The following is a 15,269-nucleotide window of genomic DNA, read 5'->3' as shown; positions in this document are numbered from 1 at the left end:
ATTGAGATCACAGAGCCAATTTGAGTCTTCATTGTGAGGTCACTATTAATTATGACCCCTAGTGTTTTGGCAGGGTCTGAGGGGGTAGGGGACTGTCCCAGCTCTTTAGGCCAGAAAAGGGGACTCCAAGGGTTCAATGGGCCTCCTGTTAGAATCACTTCTGTCTTGTCTGGATTTAACTTCAGATGATTGCTGTTCATCCAGTAGCGGATGAACAGCATCGTAGTCTGAAATTCATGGATGGATTCAGGAGAGTTCTTAATGGAAAACACAAGTTGGAAATCATCTGCGTAATTAAAAGTGCGAAAATTCCTTTCTTTCAGGGCATTAATCAGAGGAAAAAGATATAGGTTGAATAAATGAGGGGAAAGTGAGGAGCCCCGTGGAACACTGCATGTAGTACTCATCTTGGGTGTTGTGAACTGGCCTAAGCGGACCCCCTGAGATCTGTTTCCTAAAAAGGAGTGGATCCACTCAAGGGCTGAGCCTTGGATTCCTGTTTCCTTGGTCGACCAGTATATTATGGTCGACCGTGTCAAATGCTGTGGAGAGGTCCAGCAGCACCAGGCCTTCGGATAGCCCCTATCAGCCTCCCCCGAAGGGTTTCCAATACTGTCAGTATAACTGACTCTGTGGAATAGGCTGGACGGAAATCTGCTTGACGGGGGTCTAGATATTTGGACCGCTTCAAAAAGGCAGATAGACTTCTGGCCACATGGGCTTCAAGTAATTTGGCCAGGTAAGGCAACAAGGAAATAGGACTGTACTTGGTCCTGGAATAGAACCAGCGCATCACCCTCAGAACCAATGCATCATCTGCTGGAGCAGAATCGAAGTATCACCTTCGGAACCAGCCCTTCGCTCTCGAAACCAATGAATTGCCATTGTTTTGTGGAGAAAACCGTCTTATTGCAGTCGCTGTGTGGACCACAATTGACGGATCAGTTTGTCTGTACCCCGCATCTCTCCAACAAAGCAGCAAGTAAGCATGGGCGAATTTTGCGAATTCGCGATCCGCGAATTTGCGGATTTGCGAATTCGCGATCCGCAAAATTCGCGAATTTGTGCAAATTTGCGGTTTTTTGTTTTTGAGTGCATCCGCTGGGTTTTTTGCGTGTTCGCGGTGTTTTTTGCATGTTCGCGGGGCTTTTTGCGTGTTCGCGAGCCGCTTGCATAGCGAAGTTACCCATGCAGTCGTTTATGGGAGAGGGAGAGATAGATAGATAGATAGATAGATAGATAGATAGATAGATAGAGAAAGAGAGGGAAAGAGAGAGGGAGAGAGAGAACGAGAGAAAGAAAGAGAGGCCGGATCTCTGGAGGGCCAGATTCCTGAGTTGCCCCTACAGAACATACAGCTTTTTATTTTTAGCAAAATGCATATGAAAATTTTGCTGTAAAGGTCTCTTTTAGTTTAACCCCTCCTGACAACTCAAAAAGGTGTATTTGCCATCCTCTCCCTTCTTCCTGTTTTTTATATCTGTAAGTGCTTCCTGATGAGGTTTAATTCCTTGGGCAGGTGTCTCGTTGCCTACTTGTAACTATTCTCTGACCCTGCTTCAAGGGTCAGAGCAGGGTCAGAGAATAGTTGCAAGTAGGCAACGAGGCGCCAGGAAGCAATTAGCAGCAGGTGTCCAAGTTGAAGTTAATTTGTTTGTAACCCTTTTGTAAAAGTTTACAAAGAAATTAGGTTCAACTTTTGCACCTGCTGCTGTTTCCCTTGCTTGGCTGAAAATTCGTCCCCGCTGATTCTCGGATTTTACCGCGATTTCGCGAGATTCGCGGATCGCGAAATCGTGGAAAATCCGCAAATTCGCCCGCGAAACGGATTTTACGCCCACCCTTAGCAGCAAGGTACTTATGCAGTGGGTCAAACCTGTCCCCTGTATTTAACCCACACTCCATTGTGGTTAGCCTGAACTTTTGACTTTGTTCCTGTCCAGCATGACCAGATATCCCAAATAGATAGCCACTTATTGCTTCTAAGCTATTTTTCAATGTATCCATTAAAAACTAATATCTCAAGTTCTACGATTTGGAGTTTTGTCATTTTGGTCTTGTTTTATTTATAAAATTACATTCTATTTTCTAAACAAGTGTAGAGCCTTTTGTGTGGTATTTCCACTGTTTTACTGTTTGAAGTGTTGCACAAATACTTTACACATTGCCTTTTAAGTAAAGCCTGGATGGTCTGTGCCAAGCTACCATTGAGTAAGCACACGTTAATTGTGTGAGTTTGTGACTTGGACTGTGGTTCTTGCTTGGGCAGGGTGCATACCTCTGCCAACCAGAAACCTGTTTTATACCACCACACTAGAAGGTAAAAAAGTGCTAGAGCAGGCTATCATTAATCAGACCCTCACTACGTATATTTAACAGTACTAAACAAAAACCTGGCTCCCCTGACACCACTTTTATAGGAACACTTTTGGAAACCATTCAAATAGCCTGGCTCTCGAGCGACCAGGCTGTGGACTTAGATAAGGAACTGGCTAAAAGAGAAGTGGTGCAGGCCATTAAGGTTATATCAAGTGGAAAAGCAAATGGAACAATTGCCCTGCCTTCAGGCCCCAAACAATGCAAATCATCTCAAACAAGTTCCCAAATTACAGTTCAACAGAACACCCTCCCTCACTCTCTGCCACCACATGAATCACCAATCATCACTCACAGTTACTCAATAACCAATCACTCCTTTGGTCAATGGGTACCTATTACAATCCAAGCACGGTGGTAGGCAGATTATTGTATCACCACTTTGATGCAAGTAACAGATTGGAATTTGGCAGTCTTGTAGATCAAATGTTCTTCCAGGACAGTCCTCCTAGATGTTAGAAAAACAGAAGGATCATAGGATTGGACAGTACCTGTTAATTTGTGCTATGTACATTTGTAATGGCCAATCACCTCCAGAAACAAATTATCACCCATCATTCAAGCCCCAAATAATGTAAATCATCTCAAACTACTTCCCAAATTACAGTTGAAGAGAACATACTCCTTCATTGTTTGCAACCACATGAATCATCAATCTTTACTTACAATCACTCACTCACCGTTGTCATAGTTGTAGTTACCTCTTTCAACTCAAGCGCCTGTAGGTTAGGTAGTAGATACAAAATTGCACCGTCGACCCAGGCAACACTTTTGAATTTAATATTGTCACTCTTGCAAATCAATGATCTTCTTGGGCAGCCATGCTAAGTGATGCACAAAGCATAGGCATGTGAGGGAGGCAGGCATTGTCTCTAGTGCTGTGAAGGAATTTTGGATGTTTCTTCACTGTACACTGGTCCAACTGCAATCCAGCAAGCAAGTGACTAATAAATGGAGGGACAGCATAAATCTGACACAAATAGAATGTTCCACTTGCCATTCTATTGATTCAAATAAAGAAGTTCAATGAGAAACAACTATAATTAAAACTATAATTAAAAGGTGCTATGGTGGCACTGGCATACTCAGCCCTGGAGGTAGAGTTTTTCCTTAAATTCAGGTGGTTCACCAATAAGGTATTCAGCTAACACACTTGATTCTGACCAATCCTCCTTCTCCTGTGCTGTTTCAAGAACGGTGCAATTGTGTGGTATAACATTTTGGTTCATTTTCATCATAGTCAATTTCTTCACATTTTTAGGTGGGAGACTGATCCTTTGCATTATAACAACTGCAACAGCTGCACTGAACACATGCTTAGCAGACACACAGGCTACAGGACAAGCCAGATACTTTATTGCCAACCTTCTGCACTCTGGCCACTGGTGCATCTTCCCAAACCAATACATCAAGTGGTTTTGATCCACGTAGACCTCTGTTGGATCATCCAAATAGTCCTAAACCATCCTCCAGATGGTCATTGATGTTGCTACTTGCTCGCCTCTGCAGTGAACTAAAGCCCTGCCAATTGAAGTAAACACAATGCAGAGGTTAGGTCTGGTCCTTCTGTTGATGTTGTTGTCGGTTTTCTGTTTGTTGGTGTTGGCTGCTGTGAGTCAAGACTGCCCTCTCTGGAAGTTGAAGGCGGCACCTCGGAACTGCAAGCTTGGACTTTAAGTTCCAGCAATTCTTCTTCCAGGTCTCCAGCTTGCTCAACAATACAACTCTTGTATTTTGAAACATCCCCTTCAGAAAAAGGAATGAAAGTAGGCAGAATTTGTTTGTACCATTGATCATGTCGAGTGGCACATTTATACTCTTTGGACGAGATTATGTTGTCTTGCAGCCTGGCATTGGGAGCCAATCAACAGAGTAACCTCTCAAACAAGGCATTTGCTTATGAGTTTTCATTAACACCTGCAGGGCCAAACCTTTCAGATACATGTTTTAGCTGGTCTTGTAGCAGATGCAACAGTGGGATAGGTTGGCCTATCAAGCTGTCCTTCTTGATATATTACCACATTAATACCTCAAGAGGAAGTAGCATCTGTGTCAGGTATTTGGCTAAGCCTCCTTTCTCCGTATCCATGGTCATAGCTTTTCCAACTGCATCAAATCCTCTTTAAATGATACAGCCATTGGTCTGTTTGTATTGCTCAAAAATACGTTGCAACATGTAATAGGATGAGTTCTGACTTGTTGGCACCCACAGTATGAGGGCTTTAACTGCCACTCTATTAGCATGCAGAATATTCTACAAATGCTTCCAGGCTTTAAACAAATCACTGAAATTAGTGCAGATTCATCTGCAGGTGGTCAGTTTGTCACTGACTAAGTCTATTTTTTGTAGAAAGTCTTGCACCACCAGTTTGAGGCATTGGGCCAAACACAGGACCCTGAAATAGCCACTGTCTGCTATGGCCTTGACTATGTTACTACCATTTCCCCGGGCAACAAATCTAATTCTGAGACATCTGAGATGTTGCTATTCATACAACTTGCTGTTAAAGTTGTCCTAGATGTTTACAGCTATTTGTGTTTTCTCCATGGGGAATATGGCCACTATTGCATGTCTCCGAACACTCTTAAATCTTTCTTCTGGGCCAAGACCTGTAGATATCTTTTTCTGCACCTCCGCAATAGAGATCCAGTGTGCAAAGATGCACATAAAATCAGTCATTCTACAACTGGTCCACATGGCTGTCGTCAGGTGGATAGTGTGAACAACATTTTCATGCAAAGCTTGCCCAACCAATTGCATCACATCATGATGCAGTGCTGGAACAGTAGCTCTGGCAAAGTAGGTCTGACTTAGAACCTTCCATTTTGGGGAGCTGGTTGCCACAAGTTCTAAGAATCCCACTCCTTAAACAAAAGAAAAAGGGAGGAGGTCCAGTGCTAGCAGTTTTGCCAGAATTCCGTTGTACAAATGTGCCATTGGGTGGTATCGTTTATAGGGCCCCTCCTGCATGAGCATGCCGTTAATAGTAGCCTATATATTTTTTCTTTTTTGGGGCCATTGTGGCCGGGCATTCATGTATGCTGTGGTTTCTCCATTTGACTCTGAGTCTTGTGACATTGTGGAGTAGCTGAGGTGGATTGATCTGCTGGGGATAGGGCTGCTTTTTGTTAGAATGTTACCCTCTACTTCCTCATCATCAACTCCCACCGTGACTGGACTTGTACCTAATGTTCCCCGGCTCCCCTCACCATACCGCCACCACAACATTCAGCACTTCTTCTAAGGTGCTCCTCCCACTGGATTGCATTGTGTTTTCTCAAGGTGTTTTCAGGTGTTTGAAGATGATATCACCTTGGATCCCTTACCCTTGCAGTGTGAAGTCCCTCAAGGCTCTTCCCTGAGCCCAACTCTTTTTAATATGTATATGGCTCCACTGGCGGACATTATTGCCCCTTTTGGAATCCATATAGTGTCTTATGCCGACGACAGACAGTTAGTCGTAGCACTGAATCAAACTGGTCAGTCACCCACTGACCTCCACTCTTGTTTGGAGAAAGTGGCTAAGTGGATTATTCTTTCCCATCTTAAGCTCAATAGCGACAAAACCGAGATGATGATGCTCAGTAAGCACTTAAGTGTTAATATCAAGGCCCTCTGGCCAGTTTGCATGGGCTTGGCCCCGGTCCCAAAGCCTGAAATAAAAATCTTAGGCATTTGGCTTGACCAAGACCTCTCCTTTAAAACCCAAGCTAAGAAGACAGTCACTTCATGCTATGGCCTGCTTAAAATGTTCCGCAAAGTCCTTCCCTTACTCCCTTTTCCAGCAAAAAAGTTATTGATACAGGCTCTGATCCTATCTAGGATAGACTACAGCAACTCCCTTTATCTGGGAGCCCCCACTGCAGTGGTTGCTAGGCTCCAGATCGTTCAGAACGCGGCACCTTACTGGCGTCCTGGCCTCTGCGAAGCCCACATTGCACTTCATGCACTGGCTTTCAGTGCAGGAGAGAATACACTTCAAGGCCTTGTGCGTAGCCCACAAGTCGCTGGAAGGGAACAGACCTCCCATCTTCAAAGATGTGATCCGTCCATATAAAGCCTCCAGAAATCTTTGCTCCGACTCACTTAATCTGGCTGGAGTGCCCAGAATCAAGAGAGCTAGAAGTCGGGGCAGGCTTTTTTCATACAATGCCGCCAAGCTTTGGAATGCTCTCCCACTTCAACTCTGTAGGGAACCAGCCCATTCCATCTTTTGGAAGCATCTGAAAACCTGGCTTTCCCCACAATTTATGGTTGCTCACTCTGGTTTTCCGTTTAGCACTGGGATGCTTCCGAGTAGCCATGCGCTTTACAAAAACCCATGTCATTCATTCATTCATTCATTCATTCATTCATTCATTCATTCAATCATTCATTCATCCATTTAATTTCATATGGATCATTTGGCGTCCAGTACCAAAATGTGTGCCAAGCTTACCTTGATGGACATGGGTGTTGCAAATGTTGCATACTGCAAATTGTTCCCCCTCTTTGCTAACAATAAAAAGTCCCAAAGTGGAGAGGAGCATTTTGTAGGTGTCACATGTACAGCTTGAAATCTATTGTATTCAATTTAAATCATAAAAGGGGCTTGCATTCTGCCCCCTTGCTTTTCATTGGTTTCTGGGCTTGCCACTTGCTTTACCTCTGTTTTATTGGCTTCAGCATACTGTTTCCTGTTGTTCCTCATGTCGTTCTCACTATGCTTCTCTTATCAATGTCCCAGCATTAAAGTATTGTTTCCATCCACTTTTGAGACACTTTAAAAAAAATGTTTTGTGCTAGATTTGGCTTCTTTTGTCGTGTTTTCCCTTTCTTTTTGCTTTCTGACCTCCTGGTGTTATCTCCGTTTTTGCTGGTTTATTGTCTCAGCACACTTTATCATTGTTGTTCATTGTTAAAGTGCAAGTTCTCCTATTGTAAATTGGATTATGGATTGATGTTTCCATGATTCGCATATTTGATTTACTGGTAAGTCCCTAGTAAAGAGCACTGAGAGTGCCAGGTCCTGTAAATCAAATGCTGCTAGTGGGCCTGCGGCACTGATTGTGTCACCCACATGAACAGCCTTTCAAAGGGTTCACAACCCTGGCACTGCAGTGTCTGCATACCGTTTTTATTGGCAAGTTGACTTGGCAAGTGCAACCACTTGACAAGCGCACCCACTTGCCAAGCCCTTACCTTCCCTTTTATTACATGTGAGTCACCCCTATGGGCAGGGTGCAGTGTATTTGAAAGATAGGACATGTACTGGTGTGTTTGGCATATCCTCATAGTGAACTACTGTATATTTAAATTCTCAGAGTTGAAAGGCTATCTGTCCCAAAAGATAGAATGGGGAATACTGTGTAAACATCTGACAAATACATTTTTCCATTGGGACAAGATGGAGAGATGTATTTTAATATGCCTGAACTCAGAATGTAGAAATGCATCTTTTAGTAAAGATCATTTTTATGTTCTATGTTTGAAAATACCACTTTTAGAAAGTTGATATTTTATTGCTTAGTCATCTTGTGTTTCTCTGCAGGGTTGTGGATTGACTGGGTTGGAGTGACAGGGACTGAGGATATGCATTCTCTTCAGACAGCCACTGCGGGGTCGAGGTGTGTCCTTCCTTTCTTGGATGAGTCAGGGCTGGGCTGAATAGACCTGGGCTGCATTTAGAGTAGTGGGAGGAGATTTACTTGAACCTGAATGGGCCTGGCTTGCCTTTGACAATGCTGTCTCCACCTCCTGCCGGGAAGCTTGGCCTGAGAGGTCCAAACTGATTTGGCTGAGCACAGGCACTCTCTGCCCATGGAACAAAGAGAAACTATGTATAAATATTGTGGCTCAGAACTTTAGAACTCGCTTAGATTAAGGAATATGCCAAGAAAAAGAGCTGGAAGAACTGCCAGGAGAAGTACTGCCCCTTTGCTGTATTGTTTCTGTGGTGGGTTGGCCTGCAGTTACGGCTTCTGCCTTAGGTAGTGAAAGAACCAGACTGAATTTTCTATACTTGTTGCTGAGTATCTCTAAGGGCCTTGAATTGAGCTTGCCTCCTGTTCATGAAGTCTCAGGGACAGCAAAGACTTCACTTACCTCTGGGTACTGCACTGGAACCAACACCACTTCTGGCTCCATGTCCCAAAGGGTCTGCCCCAAATTACCGATGACAATGACCACCATTGACCCCCTGCTTGCACCGTGACCTGTAGGCACTGCACTCTGCGTTGCCTCATTTCCCTTTACCACCCTGGTCTCACCAATGATGTTGCTGCACACTCACCTTGACACCTATGACTTCCCCGTTGTTTGGGGGCACCACTCATAAGTCACATGACACACTGCCCTGCCCTGCACCACAGTCTGGGCCAGCTTCCATCAGCCGGTACTGTCGCTTGCACCATGACCTGGTCCCACCAGGAAGAGGTGGCAGCCGTCTTGGGACCCGGTACTCATCCGAATCCAAAGAAAAATATGTTTTTTAAACACAAGGGGGCAGAGTAACACCAGTGATCCTTATTTCTTAATGCATCAATCACTGGTTGTACTCTTAATTTATGAATAGATACCTGCACCTTAACTGGATCAGGTTGTAGCACAAAGCAACCAGAGTACCGACTGCGAGAGTGGTGCCCCCTCCCTGAGCTGCATGCCAGGTTAAGGTGCAGTTATCTTTCCATAAATTACGAATCATCCATGAAGACATAAGGATCACTGGTGTTGTATACCTTATTTTTCTATCTTTTCTTTTTTCACATTTTGTTCACATTAATATTAAACTCACCTAACTGAGTTTAGTACTTCTCATTGCAAGATTTAGTATATCCTAAAAATAGGAATAAAACATCCCAGAGCTCCTACCTCTTAGTGAGGGGGTTGTAGCCCATGGCGGGATTAGGTTTTCCAATCACGAGGAGAATCCCAATGATAAAGCATGCCGCCTATGGTGGGTGAGGGATTTTGTCCTAATAAAGGGACTCCCCCAAGGTCTCAAGAGAGTATTGCTGGATGGGTTGCACCTTCTTTTGTTTATTAGTTTAGACACAAGGGCGCTCTTGTGTGTTTTGTTAATTGAATGGGGAGCCAACCCTTGCTGGTCCCAAACATTTTCTCCTCTGACCCTCTCTTCTCTTTATTGCGTATAGATAGGACCTAGGTAGACCATAGTGCAAGGTGCTGTATAGATAAAAGGTAGGACATTTGCATATGCCCTGGTAGTGAAAAACTACCCAATTAGTATTTCACTAATGTGAAGCATACCCCTCTCAAAAGATAACATTAGGGATCCCTTATTACATTTAATATTCTGTAATTCTGAATTAAGAATGAGTAGATCTATCATGTTTAGTACCAATGGACTAGTAATTATTAATCCTCCTTGATGGCAAAGTTGGATTTCCTATTACTACTTTGAAAATGCCACTTTAAGAAAGCTAGCATTTTCCTCCTCTTAGCCCTGGGTGCCTGTAGCCTGTCTCTGATTGCACATCTTGATTGGGTAACAGCTGGCCTTTTTGTATTCTACCTAGACAACCACACACAAAGAGGACTTAAGTGGAACTTGATGGCCCTTGATAGGTCATCCTGGTAGGATGGGAGGGAGAAGCTGGGCACAGCCTTACAGGTACACCTGAATAGGTTGTGTCCTGTTCCCACACAAACAGTTGAATACCCCCATGTTGTGAGTCTGGAGTCAGGGTAAGAAGGGAGGACCTCTGTGCACTTCAAAGCTTTTTTGATATCTTTCCCACTTCACAGGCACCATTGGGTATAAGAACTGGACCTCAGACACTACCACTTCAGTACACTTCTGGACCTGAGGATACCCTGGCAAAAAGGACTGCAGTGCTGCTGAAGGATTGCCTCTCTGTGGGACTGCTGCTCTGGAAGAACTGCGTTCTTGCTGGGCTGACCTGCTGCCCTCTTTGTCTGAGTGAGAAGGACTGGACCTGCCTCACCTGTCCCCTGTCCCCAGAACCCAGAATGACTCTAAGGGATAGCTGACTGGCCTCCTGATCTGAAGTCTCAGGGGTGCAAAAGACTTCCAACCACCCTGCTCCTACACCTGGACTATTGGAAGTGCCTAAGGTGTTTGCTTCACCGATGCATCCTCTGCTGCGAGAGCAGAAACAACACATCTTCGCTGATGTTCTGTTAGGTTATGTTATAAATTGTTTGTAAAGCGCATGTATACCAGATTGGTTTCATGGTGCTACTCTAAGGGGTGCTTTAGTCCTGGGATGTTACTTGTATGCCTGTCTAAATAACCATGGGGCATATTATCAAGAACAGGCGATAAAATTATCGCCGCTTTATCGGCAGGAAACTGCCACTAAAGCGGCGATAATGGGCTTGATAATATGCCCTTGTGAATTCCCATAGCAGTCCAGGTTAACACCAGAACGTGGGCTGCTATGGGAATTCACAAGGACATATTATCAAGGCCATTATCGTCGCTTTAGCTGCAGTTTCCTGCCGATAAAGCGGCGATAATTTTATCGCCTGTTCTTGATAATATGGCCCCATGTAGTTAGGAGCCTTTTAAAACTTATGAGGTCTGTGCAGGATCTGATTTCTAAAGGCAGGGAATTCCAATATCTGGGGCCTAGTTTGGCAAACCTTGTTCCACCAAAACGCTTCAGTTTGAAAGAAGGTGAAGTCAGAAAATGCATATGGGCAGATCATAAATTGAAAGTCGGAGTGTACCTTTCAATACGTTTGTCAACGAATTAGGGGCTCCTACCATTCAGTGATTTAAAGATAATGCATCCCACCATGAAGGCGCATCTCTGAATTATGGGGAGCCAATTCAGCTTCCTCATAAGGGGAGTGACATGTTGACACCTATTTTCCTGAAGAATCAGTCTTGCTGCCTGATTCTGTACAAATTGAAGACAGTGGGTCAGATAAGCTGGATTGCCAAAATATAGGGAATTGGCGTATTCTATATGGGATATCACCGTACCAAGGACTGTCTGTATTTTTGCTTTCTGTGTAAGGAACCTACTAGTTTTCCTTATTTTTCTCAGCTGGAAAAAACGCATTGAGATCACAGAGCCAATTTGAGTCTTCATTGTGAGGTCACTATTAATTATGACCCCTGGGGCCACATTTATGAGGCTGTGCGTCACTTTTACGCCGCCGGTGCGTCACTTTTTGTGACGCACCAGTGGCCTAAAAAATGCACCTTGTTGCGCCATATTTGCAAAGTGACGCATCTAGGTAGATGCGTCACTTTGTAAACCCCTGCGCCAGGTATAATGTATGCAAGGGGGGCGTATTGACGCAAGGAAGGGTCGTAGAAGTGACACAGTAAAATCTATGAGATTTCACTGCGTCACTTTTAGACGCTGTTGCGTCAAAATCTTGCGCCTGCCTCACAGCAGGCGTAAGACTGATGCAGGCCCTTTCACATAGGGCTTGCCCCATGTGAAAGGACGCATTGCTGGAGTTGCGTCACTTTTGTGACACACTCCAGCAATGCGTCACTTTTGCGCTTACAGATACGTCAGAAATTCTGACGTATCTGTAACTCCTTGCGACATGATGCGTCATACATTAAATATGACGTATCAGGAATGTCGCAAGGAGTGCGCACTGAGAAGTGACGCATCGCTGATTTCACGCAGCGATGCGTCATTTCTCATAAATGAGGCCCCTAGTGTTTTGGCAGAGACCGAGTGGGTAGGGGACTGTCCCAGCTCTTTCGGCCAGAAAAGGGGAACCCTAGGGTTCAATGGGCCTCCTGTTAGAATCACTTCTGTCTTGTCTGGATTTAACTTCAGATGATTGCTGTTCATCCAGTAGCAGATGAACAGCATCGTAGTCTGAAATTCATGGATGGATTCAGGAGAGTTACTATTGGAAAACACAAGTGGGAAATCATCTGCGTAATTAAAAGTGCAAACTTTCCTTTCTTTCAGGGCATGAATCAGAGAAAAAGGTATAGGTTGAATAAATGAGGGGAAAGTGAGGAGTCCCGTGGAACACTGCACATAGTACTCATCTTGGATTTTGTGAACTGGCCTAAGCGGACTGCCTGAGATCGGTTTCCTAAAAAGGAGTGTATCCACTCACGGGCTGAGGCTTGGATACCTCCTTCCTTGGTCGACCAGAATATTATGGGAGACCGTGTCAAATGCTGTGGAGAGGTCCAGCAGCACCAGGCCTGCGGATAGCCCATATCAGCTTCCCCCAAAGGGTGTCCAATACAGTCAGTATAACTAACTCTGGAATGGGCTGGACGGAATCCTGCTTGATGGGGGTCTAGATATTCGGACCACTTCAAAAAGGAAGATAGACTTCTGACCACATGGGCTTCAAGTAATTTGGCCAGGTGAGGCAACAAGGAAATAGGACGGTAGTTGGTCCTGGAATAGAACCAGTACATCATCCTCAGAACCAATGCATCATCTGCTGGAGCAGAATCGAAGTATCACCTTCGGAACCAGCCCTTTGCACTCGAAACCAATGAATTGCCACTGTTTTGTGGAGAAAACCGTCTAATTGCAGTCACTCTGTGGACCACCATTGACGGATCAGTTCGTCTGTACCCTGCATCTCTCCAACGGAGCAACAAGGTACTTTTGCAGTGGGTCAAACCTGTCCCCTGTATCTAACCCACACTCCATTGTGGTTAGCCTGAACTTTTGACTTTGTTCCTGTCCAGCATGACCAGATATCCCAAATAGATAGCCACTTATTGCTTCTAAGCTATTTTTCAATGTATCCATTAAAAATTAATATCTCAAGATCTACAATTTGGAGTTTTGCCATTTTGGTCTTCTTTTATTTATAAAATTACATTCTATTTTCTAACCCAGTGTGAAGCTTTTTGTGTGGTATTTCCACTGTTTTACTGTTTGAAGTGTGAATCAGAATGTGATTTGAGAAGGCAGGCATAATCATTTCTTCACCAAGAGGGCACTCCCTGACAAATTCTGGTGGCCAATCTTTTTCTGCTAACAGGATGTCATAGCCTTTTGAGAGGTTATCCCAAAATAGACGGGAAACCATGCTGGCAGTAAAAACGTCTTTAATAGGCAGCTGTGTAGCGCTACACCGTGAACTATCCACTCAATTACAAATACATAATAGATGCAAACTCCGTTCCTTTTGCTCGAATCCCTGGAGTGGGGGATAGAGTAATTCCAAACACGAATCGGAGAAAGTTATTAATAGCAGATGCACACATGGGTAAAGGTCCAAGGCACAAACAGATAAAGGAATCTCTGACTGAATTACAATCAGAGTATTGGTGGCCGGGAATGAGCCTGCACCATTACAAATTTGTAAAGAACTGCCCAGACTGCGACATAGATCGCCGGAGTGAATCTAGCCGAGTAATGCCATGGCCAGGCTTATAGGTAGCATGAAGCTATCTATAAGTAAAGTCCAGCATCCTATTAATTTCCTTTTTAGACTATACTCACTTTAAAGATGTGGCCCCAGCGCTCGGCTGATGCCAGAACCGTTATAAAAGATTTGCAAGTCTTTATCGGCACATACGCAATTGCCATGTTTCATTCTGACCAGGGCCCTGCTTTTAGCTCTGGAGCTTGTAAGGAGGCCATGACCAGCATGGGCATTGGATTGCGATTCTCTTGTCCCTTCCATCCTGAGGGAAACGGGGTAGTGGAAAGAAAAAACCGAGACATGAAGCAATCTATAACGGCAAAGGTATTAGGTTCAGGTGATGGGTGGATCCAGCATTTAATAAGTGTCCAACGTAGTCTTAACAACTTGCCAAGAAATTCTCTAAAAGGTTTCAGCCCGTATGAACTATTGTTCAGAACTAGAATGTATATTCAGGATCTAGATAGTCTAGCTTCAGTGGTAGAAGATAAGAATAAAGACTTTGACATCAAAGATCGCTTGGCTGTTTTACAGGACTTAAATGAAACAAGAAAAGCCCTGAGCAACGTAAAGTTAAAGCAACAGCCAACAACCACTGAAGACACACCACCTGTCCCAGCAAGACCTGTCTGGATTCCAAAGATGGGGGATCTGGTCAGAGAAAGAATAGCGGTGAAGAAGGAATTTGGGCCTTCTTACAGAAAAGCAGTACCTGTCTTAGCAATCAACGAAACAAGATCAGTAGTACTACCGCCCCTTGCTGGTAAAAAGGAGAACCGAGTTGTATCCATCGACCTGGTAAAACCACAATCATGTGGCCTATAATAAACAGTAGGCCTAGTGGACTCCCAAGAAGTAACAGAATACCCAAATTTGCTACAATCCAAGAGGTTCAAACTGAAAGACTAATCACATTTGATAAAACTGCAGTGAACAAAAAAGGACTATGCAACAATGCCATGGAACTTGTGCCTCTTGAAACTCAAATTGAAACCCTTCGTCAAGAAACACCAGTCTAAAACGATGTAGCATCAGAATGTCCGGATGAAAGACAAAGTGGAAAGATAATCCCAACAATTGACAGAACTGCATCTGGCTACTTCATCAATTTCGATAACTTTTCTGAAGATCCAAGTGAACTAGAAGAACAGCCAGCAACAAAGACTTTTAAAAACAAAGCAACAGAACTCTTTTATCAACTCAAACAAACATATCTTATTTCTCCATGGTTAGAATTTTGGTTTGGACTAGGTGTATTTTTCCTCCTTCTTTGGCTCGTCATGGTACTTTGTTTGGGAAGATTCATTGAAGGAAAATACAGTACAATGGACACAGCAAGTCAGAACATCAACTTAGTTCTGAGGCCACACAAATCATCACACTTCGAGAAAAGAGAACTTTCATCAGTGAATGTCACAGCCATTCCAATACCCTGTGGGGTAGTATGGCACAAAACAGACTACGAAATATATGGACCGGTAGAGATCTTGAAATATCCTCACCAATTTAAGGTTTCATTAAGTGACTTTGTAAAACCAAGCACATTCTC

This window comes from Lissotriton vulgaris, chromosome 3_1, assembly GCF_964263255.1.
Source record: "Lissotriton vulgaris chromosome 3_1, aLisVul1.2, whole genome shotgun sequence".
Taxonomy (NCBI): Eukaryota; Metazoa; Chordata; class Amphibia; order Caudata; family Salamandridae; genus Lissotriton; species Lissotriton vulgaris.
The sequence above is the reverse complement of the archived record's forward strand: the minus strand, read 5'-3'. Positions refer to the sequence as shown.